The sequence below is a fragment of the Euprymna scolopes genome, chromosome 45 (assembly GCF_053919585.1).
Source record: "Euprymna scolopes isolate OS-2025 chromosome 45, ASM5391958v1, whole genome shotgun sequence".
Classification (NCBI taxonomy): domain Eukaryota; kingdom Metazoa; phylum Mollusca; class Cephalopoda; order Sepiida; family Sepiolidae; genus Euprymna; species Euprymna scolopes.
This window is the reverse complement of record NC_136526.1, coordinates 36,960,490-36,974,644: the sequence shown is the minus strand read 5'-3', so window position 1 is coordinate 36,974,644 and position 14,155 is coordinate 36,960,490. Positions and strand designations below refer to the sequence as shown.

At 31.9% G+C, this 14,155-nt stretch overlaps 1 protein-coding gene across 1 annotated transcript in view; it reads right to left on the bottom strand.

Moving 5' to 3' along the window:
- Positions 1 to 4,262, bottom strand: part of LOC145269171 (uncharacterized) — a 113,924-nt gene extending 109,662 nt beyond the window's left edge. The window contains exon 1 of the mRNA XM_080124780.1: positions 4,051 to 4,262. The gene's annotated coding sequence lies outside the window, so the exon portion shown is untranslated. The remainder of the gene's footprint in view (positions 1 to 4,050) is intronic.
- Positions 4,263 to 14,155: the final 9,893 nt, after the last annotated feature.

Here is a 14,155-nt window from a genome sequence, read left to right as displayed (position 1 = left end):
TATTGCTAATTAGACAATACGTTTTTGTAAATAAAATATTTTTCACGATTGCTTCTCAAAGTGTAGCTTCAGTTTCTATTTTTTCTTCAAGTTTTCAATTTTATTTTGTTTCGTTTCGGATCACAGCATTTCGCTTTTTAAATCACCTAGGTCAAAGCATTTTGATTCGCAATGAAATAAAGACACTCGTGTTGGTTGGTTTTTGACTAATTTAAATCATATATCTCTCGAGTTTAGATGCTTAAAACAAAATAAATATTAACCCAAAATGATTCTTATGCAACACAAAAACATTTTTTAAATACCTACACAGACCTTTTTGTTCACAATCAACTCAATACTAGACTTAGTTGGTTGGTTAGTTGTTGTTTTTTTTTATACGGTATATCAACCCTTTTCAGGTTATTTAATGCTGAATCCAAAGATTTTGAAGAAAATTTTTTTAATAGAATATATTTGTTGTTTTAAATTCGGTTTCTATTTAATCAATAGTTGGGATCCTAACAGGTACTACCACTCCGGGTCAGAGTGGATCTGGGAGCAATGGTAATTAAAGGGTGGCTCCACACTCTCTAAAGCCCGCAAGCTGAAGCCTCACCACTGATATAGTTTAAAGTCATATCCAGGACCCCTAGACTTAGTAACATTACCATTAGTTTATAGGCGAATAATATATAAATAAGATTATTAAATAAGCTTTTGGAGTTTAAATCACTTTCGTATTACACAGTAATAGGGGAACATTTTAAAAACATGCACTATAAGCAATAAACGATGCAATATGATTTCTGGTCCCATAAAACTCCATTTTGTTAAAATCTCGATTACTCTTGTCATATTTACACATTTCAAACGTATTTTTCTTCAAATAACATGCATAATACTAAATAGATTTTACTCGAAATGGTTCCTCATTTAAAAGAAAAAAAAAAAGAAACGGTACTTGTAGAATTTAATCAAGACATTAAAAAAATGGAAATATTGAAAAAAGTTTAAATTGTACATATCTGTTATGGAATGAAGTTCTCTGACAAAAAAATTTCACTTAATTTCATCAAGTAGTTTTTATTTTACAGCGAAAAAACAATTTGTTATGATACTGAGCAAAAGGTTTGATTTATAGGAAGAAAAGCTAGTTATTAAAGATGGGGAGGGAGTGTCGGCGCTTTACATAGAGTTATGTCCCCGTGGCGTTTATAAATTCAAAACAAAAATTTAAAACAAAAAACCAAGATGTCTGCCTTCAATGCGCTCTCATAAAACATGTTTTTTTCTGCTGTAAAAAAAAATAAAAAAATAAAAAAAAAAATAAAAAAAAAATTACTCGATCAAATTAAGTGAAATTTTTTCCGGAGATCTTCGAATACGTCCAATATAACCTTTTTTTTATATTTTCATTTTTTAATGTCTTGATTAAACTGTACAAGTACCAAAAAAAAAAAAACAACATTTTTATTGCATATACACTAGGGATAGGTGTATCAGAATTTTTGTAGGAATTTTTGACACCCCTAACACGAAACTGCAAATAAAATATAAAAAACTCGTAATTTCTCTTTTAAAGGTGGGTTGTTTATTTTCTTTATGGATTATACTTCCAAAATAAACTATTAAAGTTGTATAAAAAGTAATAGAAATATTTTTTTAAAAATAGTAATGAAATTAATTGAATGTTACGAGTTCAGTATTTTTCAATTTTTACACTTTAAAAATCTATCAAAATTTTTCTATTGATTCTATTTTTACGATATTTTCAGGGTCAATGTGAAATTTTATGCTCTTTCCAATAAATCGAATATAATATTTTAGACAAACGTTTTTTTTAATTCACGCCCCCCCCCATTTTGAAATGTCTATTAAAAAGTAAATAATTAATTTATGTACCAAAGTTTTATATATCACAAATTGAAGATAAAAGATCAATAAATAATATATTCAAATTTAAAGCAAAAAAAGTAGTGTTTTTTAGAAATTTACCTGTAAAGTCCGAAGTTTAAAACCTTTTTTAAAAAAAAATCCCACGTTGTTTGTTTTTTGTTGTTGTTTTTTTTTTTAATGAAACCTTGGTCCTTGCTCCTTTAATTGAAAAAAAAAATTAGGGCTTGAATTACATTTTTTGAGGAGTTATAAGCTTCGAAAGATAGCAGGTAGAATTATTCAATAGTTTTCACGAAATGTCTGACACTGCTACACTAGGGATGGTCAAATTTTTGTGTAAAAATTAACATTTTATGCACTATCAGACACGTCATCATTTTGTGTCTACCATATAAATGTACACACTTTTTACAGAAGCCGCTGGACGTTTTAATTGAATCGTGGGAGCAGCATTTTTTTTCTGTTGTTTATGCTAATTTTATTAATTAGAGACTTCCGTACATTTATTTTAATATATATAATAATAACTATTTTTATTTATTTAAACTCATCAGCTTTATAAAATGTTGCAATTTTTACGAACGTAAATTTATTTTGTTTAGTTTTTGTAATATTAAATATGGGGGGGGGTATAATACCTTTAAAAAAAATACCCCCCCCCCCATATTAACAAAAACTGTTTTTAAAATATAAGTTGGCAAACCTAAACGAGAATCACCTCCCTAGGAACGGCTTTCAGAATAAACACCCCCCAACCTCCCCATGTTAAGAACAGCTATTTGAATGAACACCCCCCAAGCTCTCCATGTTAAGAACAGCTTTCGTTTTTGTGCAATTTTTTCAGTGGATTATTATTGATTGGACATGATTATATGGAGGGTGACTGATTCTCGTCCCGGTCCGCCTATAAGTTAATTTAAAATCGAATACGTATCGAAAATTTCATGAAAATCTTACCATTATTAGAATTTTGCTAATTTTTTTAAAATTACAGCTTTGAAATAATCAATACATAGGAACGTTGTTTTAAATAGATACACGATTTTGGTCTCGCATTTTCATTATTTTCGTATGCTGTATATATATATATATATATATATATATATATATATATATATATATATATATATATATATATATATATTACTAGTTTATTTGAAGCGTCTTTTAAATGGTAAAAAAGATATGTCGATCATATTAAATTAAATTACAGATACATTGCATTACATACATGGGGGGGGGGTAAATCTGTGGCGCGCGTTGGAGGTACCTCATTTTTTTTTTTTTTATCGCATTTATTTAAGACTGTCGATCGCATCATATATGATCGGTTTTTTTTTAAAAAATTATTTTTTTTATATATATAAAATTAATTACGCGATTCCAGAAGCATAGGCGACTCCAAGTGCGTCCGTACTGGTGTCGAAGTGAAAAATGTTCGTTTTAACCTAGAAGAACTTTCTGTTTTAGTTTAAAATAAATAAGCAAATTGGTATGAAAGAAAATATTAGAAACTTTTGCATACATTTTTATTTTGGTATTATTATACAAACACCGTGACAGCGTTAGGGTTAGGGTTAGGGTTAGGTTTAGGGTTAGGGTTAGGGTTTAGGGTTAGGTTTAGGGTTAGGGTTAATTCGCTGTCACGGTGTTTGTATAAATTTACCTTTATTTTTTTTTTTAATATATTTTACAGATTTATTTTAAACTCAAACAGGAAGTCCGGTTTGGTAATCGGAACATTTTCACACCGACATGTTTTCCCGCCGACACCGGTACGCGGTACGGTCGTGTTTTGAGTCGCCTATATTTCTGAATCACTATTAATTATCTTTCCAATTTCCTTCATAACATATTTCGCTTTTCTTGTTCGTTTATTTTTAACCCAGAAAAGTTCAGAATGACGATAATTAATATTTTCTGCGTATTCGGTAATATAATTATCTCTTATATATCTATAATAATGTCTATTATTATTTCGGTAAATAATTATCGAATTTAAAAGAAGAAAAAAAATTAAGAAATAAATTTAAAACAATTATTTACTCTAATTTAAATAAATAAATAAATTGATTGCATTATTTGAAAACAAAAAAATAGAATGTAATTTAAATTATAAAAATGCAAAAAAATAAACGATAAAAATCAAGGAATTAAAAATATTACACTTACGATTTGTTACGTACTTTTATGGTTGAAATGTTTTCATAAAAAATGGAAAACAAGATGATATTAAATAAACAACATAAAAAAGATTTAACAATTAATCTTTTTTTTACGACTTAATTAATTCTTTAGTTTTTACTATCTGTAGTATTTCGGGCGGACATTAAGATCGTTACTGATTGTGCTGCTGCGAACTTATTCAGAATCGAACGCCTTAATGGCTGCCATCCAAGTAAATTTATTACCCACAATGCAATGCTATCCTTATTTTTTCCATTCGTTTAAATAATTACATAACTACTACGAATATACTATAATATACTATAATATTATAATAATATTATAATAATAATAATAATAATAATATATATATATATATATATATATATATATATATATATATATATATATATATATATAAGTATATATATAAGTATAATGATTCAAGTTAAATTCTGTAGATTAAAAAAAATATATATAAAAATATGTATATATTTTTATTAATTTTTTCTTATTACATTTTCACCCCAAACAAGGCACATTGCCACTTTGATGTAGAGGCTACTATCAGGGACATAAGCTACAGGGGTACTATGTGGGGAGTTGGGCAGCAAGATGTTGGTTAACGTTACACTTGAACTTCTGCATGTCAGTACAGTTGGGGAAGCAGGAACCCGGAAGGAAATTCCAAAGTCTAGCGGTTCTGGGGTAGAAACTACTGGAGTAGAAGGCTCTCTTACATCTATGGATCTCAGCGGTGAAGGGGTGAGATTTTGCTGCTTGTCGGGTTTGTCAGGGGTATTTATGTCGAGGGGGTACAAGTGCTTGCAGCTCGTCGGAGCATTCACCGTTAAAGTACTTGCAGAACAGGCAGAGGGATGCAACATTTTGTCGATGGGACAGAGGCTGAAGCTTAGATGAAAATTCAGAACTATCAGGTTGGCGACTCTCTTTCGAACTTTGTCTAGGAGTGAGAGACTAGTAGCAGATGCACCAGCCCAAATATGACAACAATACTCCGTACATGGGCGAATGGTTGCCTTATAGAGGTACAGGATACTTTTGAGCATTAGCAGCTTTCTAGCACGGAAGATAGAACCTACCTTTTTTTGCAGTTGTCCTGGCAATGCTTTCAATGTAATTTTTCTGACTCATGTTTCCTGTGAACTTTAGGCTGAGGAGTATAAAAGATGTTCTTTCAGATAAAGAGTCTTTGGCCATTGCTATTGGTTGTAGAGAAAGTTTCTTGTAATTATTGAAGGAAACAAGTTTAGTCTTGACAGCATTGAATGTGACCATCCATTTTTGTCCCCATTCCACTACAGATTGGAGGTCGTCCTCTAGTGTTTCTGCCATTTCTTTAGATATGTGTTCATTTATTTTCCTGTCGTGTCTGTTATAAAGTGGGGTGTCATCAGCATATATACCCATCTCACAGAAAAGGCACTCCCACATTTATATCACATTGTTTTTTTTTCTCTTATCTAAAAAGGATTTAATAATGTTAAGTATTCTTTCAGTGATACCGTATGATCTGATTTTCCTGATAAGACCTTCATGCCATACCCTATCAAAGGCCTTAGATATATCTAGAGCTACCGCTCTACCTTCCCCTACTCAGAGATTACAGTTAGGATGTCTGCCGTGGAACAGGCTTGCCTAAATCCATATTGTTGATCGGTCAGAAATTTAGCATCTGTAAGGTGATGGACTCGAGGTTAGTTAATTAGGGACTGAAATATTTTGGCAAAAAGTGGGAGGAGGCTAATGGGGCGGTAATTTACTGGGTCAGTTCTTTCGCTAGAATTCTTGAAAACTGGTACCACAGACGCAGTTTTCCAGCAGGCAGGAAAGCAAGATTCATTAAGGCATTTGTTGTAAAGTTTGTAGAGAACCAGAGCTACATTGGCAGAGCAATTTTTTAATAGCATAGCCAGGATGAGATCAGGTCCACATGCTTTTGAAGTGTCAAGATTTTTTTATGGTAGCATGCACCTGAAAAGGGGTGATTTTCAGATCGTCTAGTGTGGCGTCTATCTGCAAAGGAAAGTCAGAGAGGAAGTGCTTAGCAGGGTCCATTGTGGAGTTGGAGGCGAACCGACTGGCAAGCATGTTAGCCTTCTCGGTTGCTGCGCAAACAACCTCATGATTGTTGGATAATGGGGGAATTGTTGATTGCCCATTATTTACTATACTGTTGTAGATTTTCCAGAAGTCACAGTTTCCTAATTTCTGTGCTTCAATGCGTTTTTTTGGTGGCTTCAGTAAATTCTTACTTAGCTGTCACTATTTCTTTCTTACAGTTATTTCTGGCTTCTATATACTTCTGTCTGTTTGAAGGGGACTTATGTCGGTTAAATCTGCGGTACCCATGCTGCCTTTGCATGGTGGTAGTTGCACAAGTAGAAATAAACCATTTTAGAGAGTGGGGCTTGCTATAAATCTTCCGCGTGGGAACATGTGCTTTAATTGCTGTTTTGAACCATTCAGTGGTCTCATTTGTGCACTGTTCAGCAGGAAGTGGAAAGATATTTCACCATGGGGCATCTCTGATGGCTTTCCAGTCAGCCTTTTTATTATATCTCATTGTTTTCTAAGCGGCATCAAACTGGGTCGAAACAGATATTGTCTGAAAGGACGATGTCTCGGTTGAATAATATGTGAGAATTAGAAAAAAACGGGCAATTATTTCTATAGAAATAGACATTTGCAATAACAATTTAGCAAAACATGCATGCGCGAAAAACATTCTCAAATTGACTTAAATAGAAAAAAAAAATTACTTTGCTGACACCATCGTAGAGCAGTGGTTATGGTGGCAGATTCATTATCTTAAGGTTGCACGTTCACACCGACAAAACGGACATTTTTTTCCCGATTTTTAAAGTTTTAATATTTAAACAGGATTATTTATGCCATTTTTTCGTTCGCTTATTCTTTATTTATTGTTTGATTTATTCATAAACGTCTCGATATTTCTCCCCGCTGATCAATCGATGATGATGCAAACTCATTGACATAAAATACCAACTCAGGCAATCTGGAAATTCGATCATTTCTCAAGAGAAAATCAAATCAATAAAATCACATCTTCGTTAACGCACGACTTCCAGAAATACGGAAACATCTACGATGGTGTTCCGATCCACTCCATTGTTTTTCTGATCATTTGTTTCAACATTGTCATAACAAGTACCAACCTTATTTCTATTTCACTACAACTATCAATTTGTAACGAACAAAATTGTCGCCATAGAAATACGATTCCATTTCCGTTTGATGAAAACCGATTTTCCTTTATTGTTGCACACCATCTACTAGTTGGCCAGTTATGTACAAATCCAGTGAGTGATAGGAGCCTTCTATCATGTCTGAAAATGACACAATGTTTAACGAGTGAGATCAGAGATGCGCCGCTGTACAACTCATGCTCTCTACTAATCCAAGTTATGACAGTAGGAGCATTGCTCGCAGATAATGGACGTTTTTCTGTCAGGACTTTCATTTTAATAACAATCATTTCTTTCAAGTCGGTTTTTTCCCTATTCTTTTCTCCCATCAATGTCTCTCTTCATCTGCATTGCAGGTATCAAGCTCAGAATTACCTTCTGCAGGACATAATGTTTCATTCAATGCTAGTAGGCACAGGTGAATGTTTCACATTTTTTCTAATGGCTGGAAATACTTGATGCTTCGCCATATGGATCGCCTACCACGGCTTAAGAGAGGCCAATCTACTCTCAAGAGAAGAATAGACAGCGCCAGTTTCCTAACCTGGTATTTTTTTTACCTTCTGGTACATACAGCACCTTGCCTTCCCAAATAGTCACCCATCTGGTACTGGCCAACTTTTAGAGAATCGCCACACACTCTCCTACATCAACCTCACCTATATCGAAGAGAGAAGTGAAATTTACTTGTAGACTCAGTAGAGTCTCACAATCGAACATTAAACTGTAAGACAATTGTACATAATTATATATTTGCACATCATTTTTCTGGAATTTAATCTGTAGAATAGAGCACAGAGTTGTTTTTCTTTGTGTGCATGAAATTATTTTCCTTCTAGAGTGACAGAACGTTGAGGCGACGGCATATCAACCAAATCGATCAATGGGGTTTTGTCACACAAAGAAGTTACATTTAGTTGTTGACGACCGGAAAACGATTCTTACGTGATCAGGAATCCCGTGGCAAGGAATCCTAGCACATATATATAAGTAAAGCAGTAGATATATGTATGTATGTCTGTGTGTAACTATTTAACTGCTGAATTCTTAAATTACTGGTCACATAAAACTGAAATTAACAGGAAATAGTAATCATGTACCAAGGATGAGTCAAATCTTTGTTTGGATGAATATTGCGTACAGAAGTTGGAAAGTTGAAATGCAAAATGTTCATTTCAACTTGCCGACATTTCTATTAGAGCATGTGTAAACTAAGCATAGCTAAAAATGGTTTAATTTTATAACTTCTTATTTGTTGAGATAAAATGTTAGCAAGTGCGGCTGAAGCACTAAATGTTTTAGTTTCACTTCTAGCTGATGACATCAAAGTCATCTTTTTCTTACTTTCCAAATTAGTTATATATATATATATATATATATATATATATATATATATATATATATATATATATAACAGTACTATATCTTAGGCAGAATATATTTAATACTAGCATTTCAGTCCGGCGTTGCCCGGGTGTTTGGAGGTGTATGCTGAGCAAAAAAAAAAAAAAAGAGTAAATGTTTTTTTAATTTGATCCCTATTATGACCCCTTAAAATTTATAGTTTCGGGCTCAAATCACTTTATTAAATTAGATCCAGGTTCAAGGAACCTATATCTAAAATTTCAAGTGTCTAGACCCAAAATTGTCGGAGGAGTTTGGTAGAGTTCTTAAAGGTCAAATCGTTGAAATTTGACCCCTTAACAGCCAAATTTCTGGCTGACACCCGTCACATCGACTTTTCCAAATCTCAGTACCCGGTATTTCAAATTTCGAGTCTATAAACTAAAAATTGACAGAGTTATTGCGTAGGGAAATGTACACAGACAGATAGACACGTTCACTTTTATAGATAGATAGATTTACTTCTGTGCATCTAAAATCATTCATAAATTGCCGACATATTCCTATTAATTTTATGCTTGCGAAAATTCAATCATGTCTTGTAGTTTAATCATTTTATGTTTTTGTTGAGTTAACTCAAACAGTAGAAAATGTGGCTGAAGTGTTAAATGTTTGGTTTCAATTCTAGCTGATGGCATCAAAGTCATCTTTTTTCTTACTTTCAAAATTAGTTCTATATATATATATATATATATATATATATATATATATAATATTAGTATACAATATTATATATTAGGTACAATATAATATTCAATAAAGAATTGGCTCTGTAATAATAAATATGAAATTTGCATGAATTAAAATATATTTAAGCGTATTTTACAACCTGGCATATCTTATGATCAGCAAGATCAGGTACCCTCCTGCTTGTAGCTAATAAATCAACAGTTAAGAAGATTTTGAACTTTGTTTCCCTTAATTTTTTTTTTCATTATGTACATATAATTTTAATCATTACTAGCAGGGAGAACCAATGTTGCCTGCGATTGAATTGAAAATCAACATTCTGCAGACTTGTTAGAGAGAAGTTTTTTTTTTTACATAGGCATCACCACATTATCAAGGCCAAGAGGCCACTAAAGGATAAGGGTTAAAGAGTGTACAGTAGAAATTGGACAATATAGTAATCATTAGTAATGAAAATTTGGTAAATTTAATAACTTATATGGAACGGCTCATCAAGAACTTATTTACGTTAGACTTGAAGACAACCATATTGTAGTCAGCCGGAAAGCAGGAAAACGGAAGACACTTCCACAGGCATGCAGTTCTAAGAAAGAAGCTTTGTTCATGGAATCTACGTTTAGGTTTAGGCACAGATAAAGAGTTTGTAAAGTATTTATGTTTGTAAACATTCCTAGTTTCAGTGATTCAGCCAACTATGAGACCCCTACGTTTACTTGGTAGAGAGAAGTTTTATCTCCAATTTACATTTGCATATATCTTTTCAGTGTGCCTTACAAGAAAATTAAACAACACAAATTATACAGCAAAGGTGCAATGCCACTTTGAGAATGTATTTTTAGATTATGATGAAAATCCCCATTTCTATTTAGTGTTGAAACACATGAAAAAGCTGGGGATGAGACATCCTACACTATGCCATATATTCATCTGCTATTTCATAATTAAAAATGATATATATTATTTAATTGGAATTCTTTATTTAGATGAGTATTATTTATTAATCTATTTATTGCGGACTATTATCTTCATCTTTATTCATTGTTGCTTCACAACGTTTCGGCCAATTTTTCCTCTGGCCTTCGTCAGGTGGTAACTGTGACGTGATAAGAACTCTGAATGTCTTAACTGCATTCTCAGCAATTACTGCCATTCATAGTTGTTGTCGTCTCACCACGATTTGGCCAAGTAAGCCTCTGGCCGGCTTTGGGTAGGATTGAAACCGCTGTCTTCAGACAATTTACACCTGGAAACGTAGAGATTTACCATCTCTATCCACGGGCCCTGTAGCACAGTGGATAGAGACGTTGAATCAAATGATATCTCTAATTCATAAGCTATTAAACATACAAACTCAAGTAAGTAATGATCAAAAGACATATCTATGTCTATTCGCATGCCTTTTCAGCTTGGGCTTACAAGAAAATCCAGCAACAGAAAATGTAGAATAAAATGGACATTTTTTTTCAATTATTTGGAACATTATCCTCATCTTTTATTTATTGTTTTCACGACATTTCGGCCAATTATTCCTCTGGCCTTCGTCATGTTAATCACAACAGGATAATAATGTCTAATAACTAATCCTCTGACTGGCTTTGGGTGGGATCGAAACCGCTACCTCTAGACAATGCTCACTTGGAATCGTAGATATTCTGCATTTCTATCCATTGAAGTTGAATTTATAAGGTGAGATAACAATGACTATTGAAGGCAGCAATTTCTATGGATATAGTTATTCGTCATTCCTATCCCATCGTGGTTAACCTGACGAAGGCCAGAGGAATAATTGGCCGAAATGTCATGAAAACAAGAAATAAAAGATGAGGATAATGTTCCAAATAATTGAATAAAAAATTACACAATTTACTCATCTCCAAAATAATTACAAATTCAACAAAATGGAAGTTTTTTTTTATTTAACATTAAAATGAAGATCCACACATTTCACAGGAAAATATTTTCTACTTTCCATGAACGTCAATCAGCTTTTCTGTGACAAATTCTTATTCTTGGTTTGACATTTACTGAAAGGTGCGTGGGTTTGATGGTTGGCTTGTGGTGAAAAAGTGGTGACAAATGCCCAGCCTTCTTTATCTCACTGACTTTGCATGTGACGATTTCATTTATAATCACATTCTTTGTATTGGAATCTCTAATATTTTCTTTGTCTATTGCCCCAACTATTGTTCGCTGCCTGCTTACTGTTATACAGGCCTGCCAAAGTTTTAGGTCTCGAATAGAAGCTGTCATTGAAGTCTCAAACACAAGATGCACTCTATATATATATACAGGGTGCATCTGGTGTTTATATGTATCTATATATAAAAATTCGTATTCCTGTCTGTCTGTTTGTTCACAATTTCATTACCATATACAAAAGGTTCCTTACTTTACGCTTTCATTTATTTCTATGTATAGTTTCATTCTTGCAAACTAGATACAAGAAAGAAAATACGTCATTTGCATATCGATTTTGTTAAATAGTAGTATCATAATTAATGTTTCTAGCGAGAGAATTGTTTTAAGTGTTCTATTTAAAATTGTTATTTAATAAATTTTAAACAATTATATTGATAACGTATTTAATTTATTTGGAATTATTATTCCAACATCGAATTTTTAAAAAACTTTTAGAGTTATTTGCGCCTTAGAATCTTTGGAACATTTCATTTGTTTGTTATTATTATTCTTTAAACAGTTCTACAGAAATCGGTAAATTTTTACAATGCGACATACTGACCCAGCATCGTTTAATACCCCCCCAAAAAAAAATCTACTGCCCCACTAGGTGTGTCAGAAATTTCGTGAAAATAGAGAATAATTCCACCCCATATTTCTAAGCTTATGACTCTTCAAAAAATGTAATTCAAGCCCTAATTTTTTTTTCAATTAAAGGAGCAAGGACCAAATTTAAATTTCCGTTCCATTTTAAAAACAACCATAAAACAGAGCCTTCTCCACAAGTTTTACCAATTTTTTTAAGAAAAAATAAAATTTTATTAAGGAAAACGAAATAATTTAATTTTTAAACGAAAAAAATTAATTCGGTATACATTTTTTTTTATAGGCGTGACCACTTATCAAGGCCGAGAATCCACTCAAGGATAAGGGTTAAAGAGTGTATAGTAGTCAAAAGGACAATATAGTTATCGATAGTAATGGAATATCGGTAAATTTGTTAACTTAAGTGGAATGGCTCATCAGAAATTGTTTACAGTGGATTTGAAGACAACCATATTATAGACAGCTGGAAAGCAGGAAAACGGAAGACAATTCCACAGGCGTGCAGTTCTAGGTGTATCAGAAATTTCGTGAAAAATAGTGAATAATTCCACCCCGTCTTTCCAAGCTTATGACTCTTCAAAAAATGTCATTCAAGCCCTAATTTTTTTTTCAATTAAAGGAGCAAGGACCAAGGTTTCATTAAAAAAAAAAAACAACGTGTTTTTTAAAAAAAAAAAAAAGGTTTTAAACTTCGGACTTTACAGGCAAATTTCTAAAAACAACTGTTCTTTTTTTGTTTTAAATTTGAATATATTATTTATCGACCTTTTCTCTTCAATTTGTGATATATAAGACTTTGGTACATAAATTAATTATTTACTTTTTAATAGACATTTCAAAATGGGAGGCGTGAATTATTCGACCCCCTGTCTTTACAAGCTTATAACTCCTCGAAAAATGTAATTCAAGCCCTAATTTTTTTTCAATTAAAGGAGCAAGGACCAAGGTTCCATTAAAAAAAAAAGAAAAACCAAATAACGTGGTTAAAAAAAGGTTTTAAACTTCAAACTTTACAGGTAAAATTCTAAAAAACACTACTTGTTTTTGTTTTAAATTTGAATGTATTATTTATTGACCTTTTCTCTTCAATTTGTGAGTAAATTAATTATTTACTTTTCGGTGAGTAAATTAATTTTTTACTTTTTAATAGAAACTTGAAAATGGGTGGGGGCGTGAATTTAAAAAAAAAACGTTTGTCTAAAATATTATATTCGGTTTATTGGAAAGAACATAAAATTTCACATTGACCCTGAAAATATCGTAAAAATAGAATCAATAGAAAAATTTTGATAGATTTTTAAAGTTTAAAAATTGAAAAATATTGAGTTCGGAAAATTCATTACTGTTTTAAAAAAAATATTTCTATTACTTTTAAAACAACTTCAATAGTTTATTTTGGAAGTATAATCCATAAAGAAAATAAATAACCCACTTTTAACAGAGAAATTACGAGATTTTTATATTTTATTTGCAGTTTCGTGTTAGGGGTGTGAAAAATTCCTACAAAAATTCTGATACACCTACTGACCCACCCCCTCTGAATTCCACAATTTACACTTTTCTTTCTTTTTTCACGTTAATCTCATCGATTACAAACTTAAATTTCTAATTAAAAAAAGGTAAATTTTTATAACGTGACCTAGTATCGTTTAACAACTAAGAAAAAAATTACAACTTTTTTGGCCCTAATACGTTCAAACAGCCTTTATAAATAATATGAAAGCAGAAAAAAATTACCATTTTAAAGTGGGGGATCACTTTTCTATATAAATTTAACGTAAAATGAACACCCACTTTTTAGCCACAAAGCGTTCAACAAGACCTGGCAAAACATGACAAATACAGTTTTTTGTAGTGGGGGCGGAAATTACATTTGAAACATAAAATAATGATAAATTTAATTAATTTTTATGACACCATTCTGTACTTTCACCTAACAATTTTATAAACAAAATGAATCCCAAAATTTGACAAATTCAGTTTTTTATTTTGGAGGGGGGGGG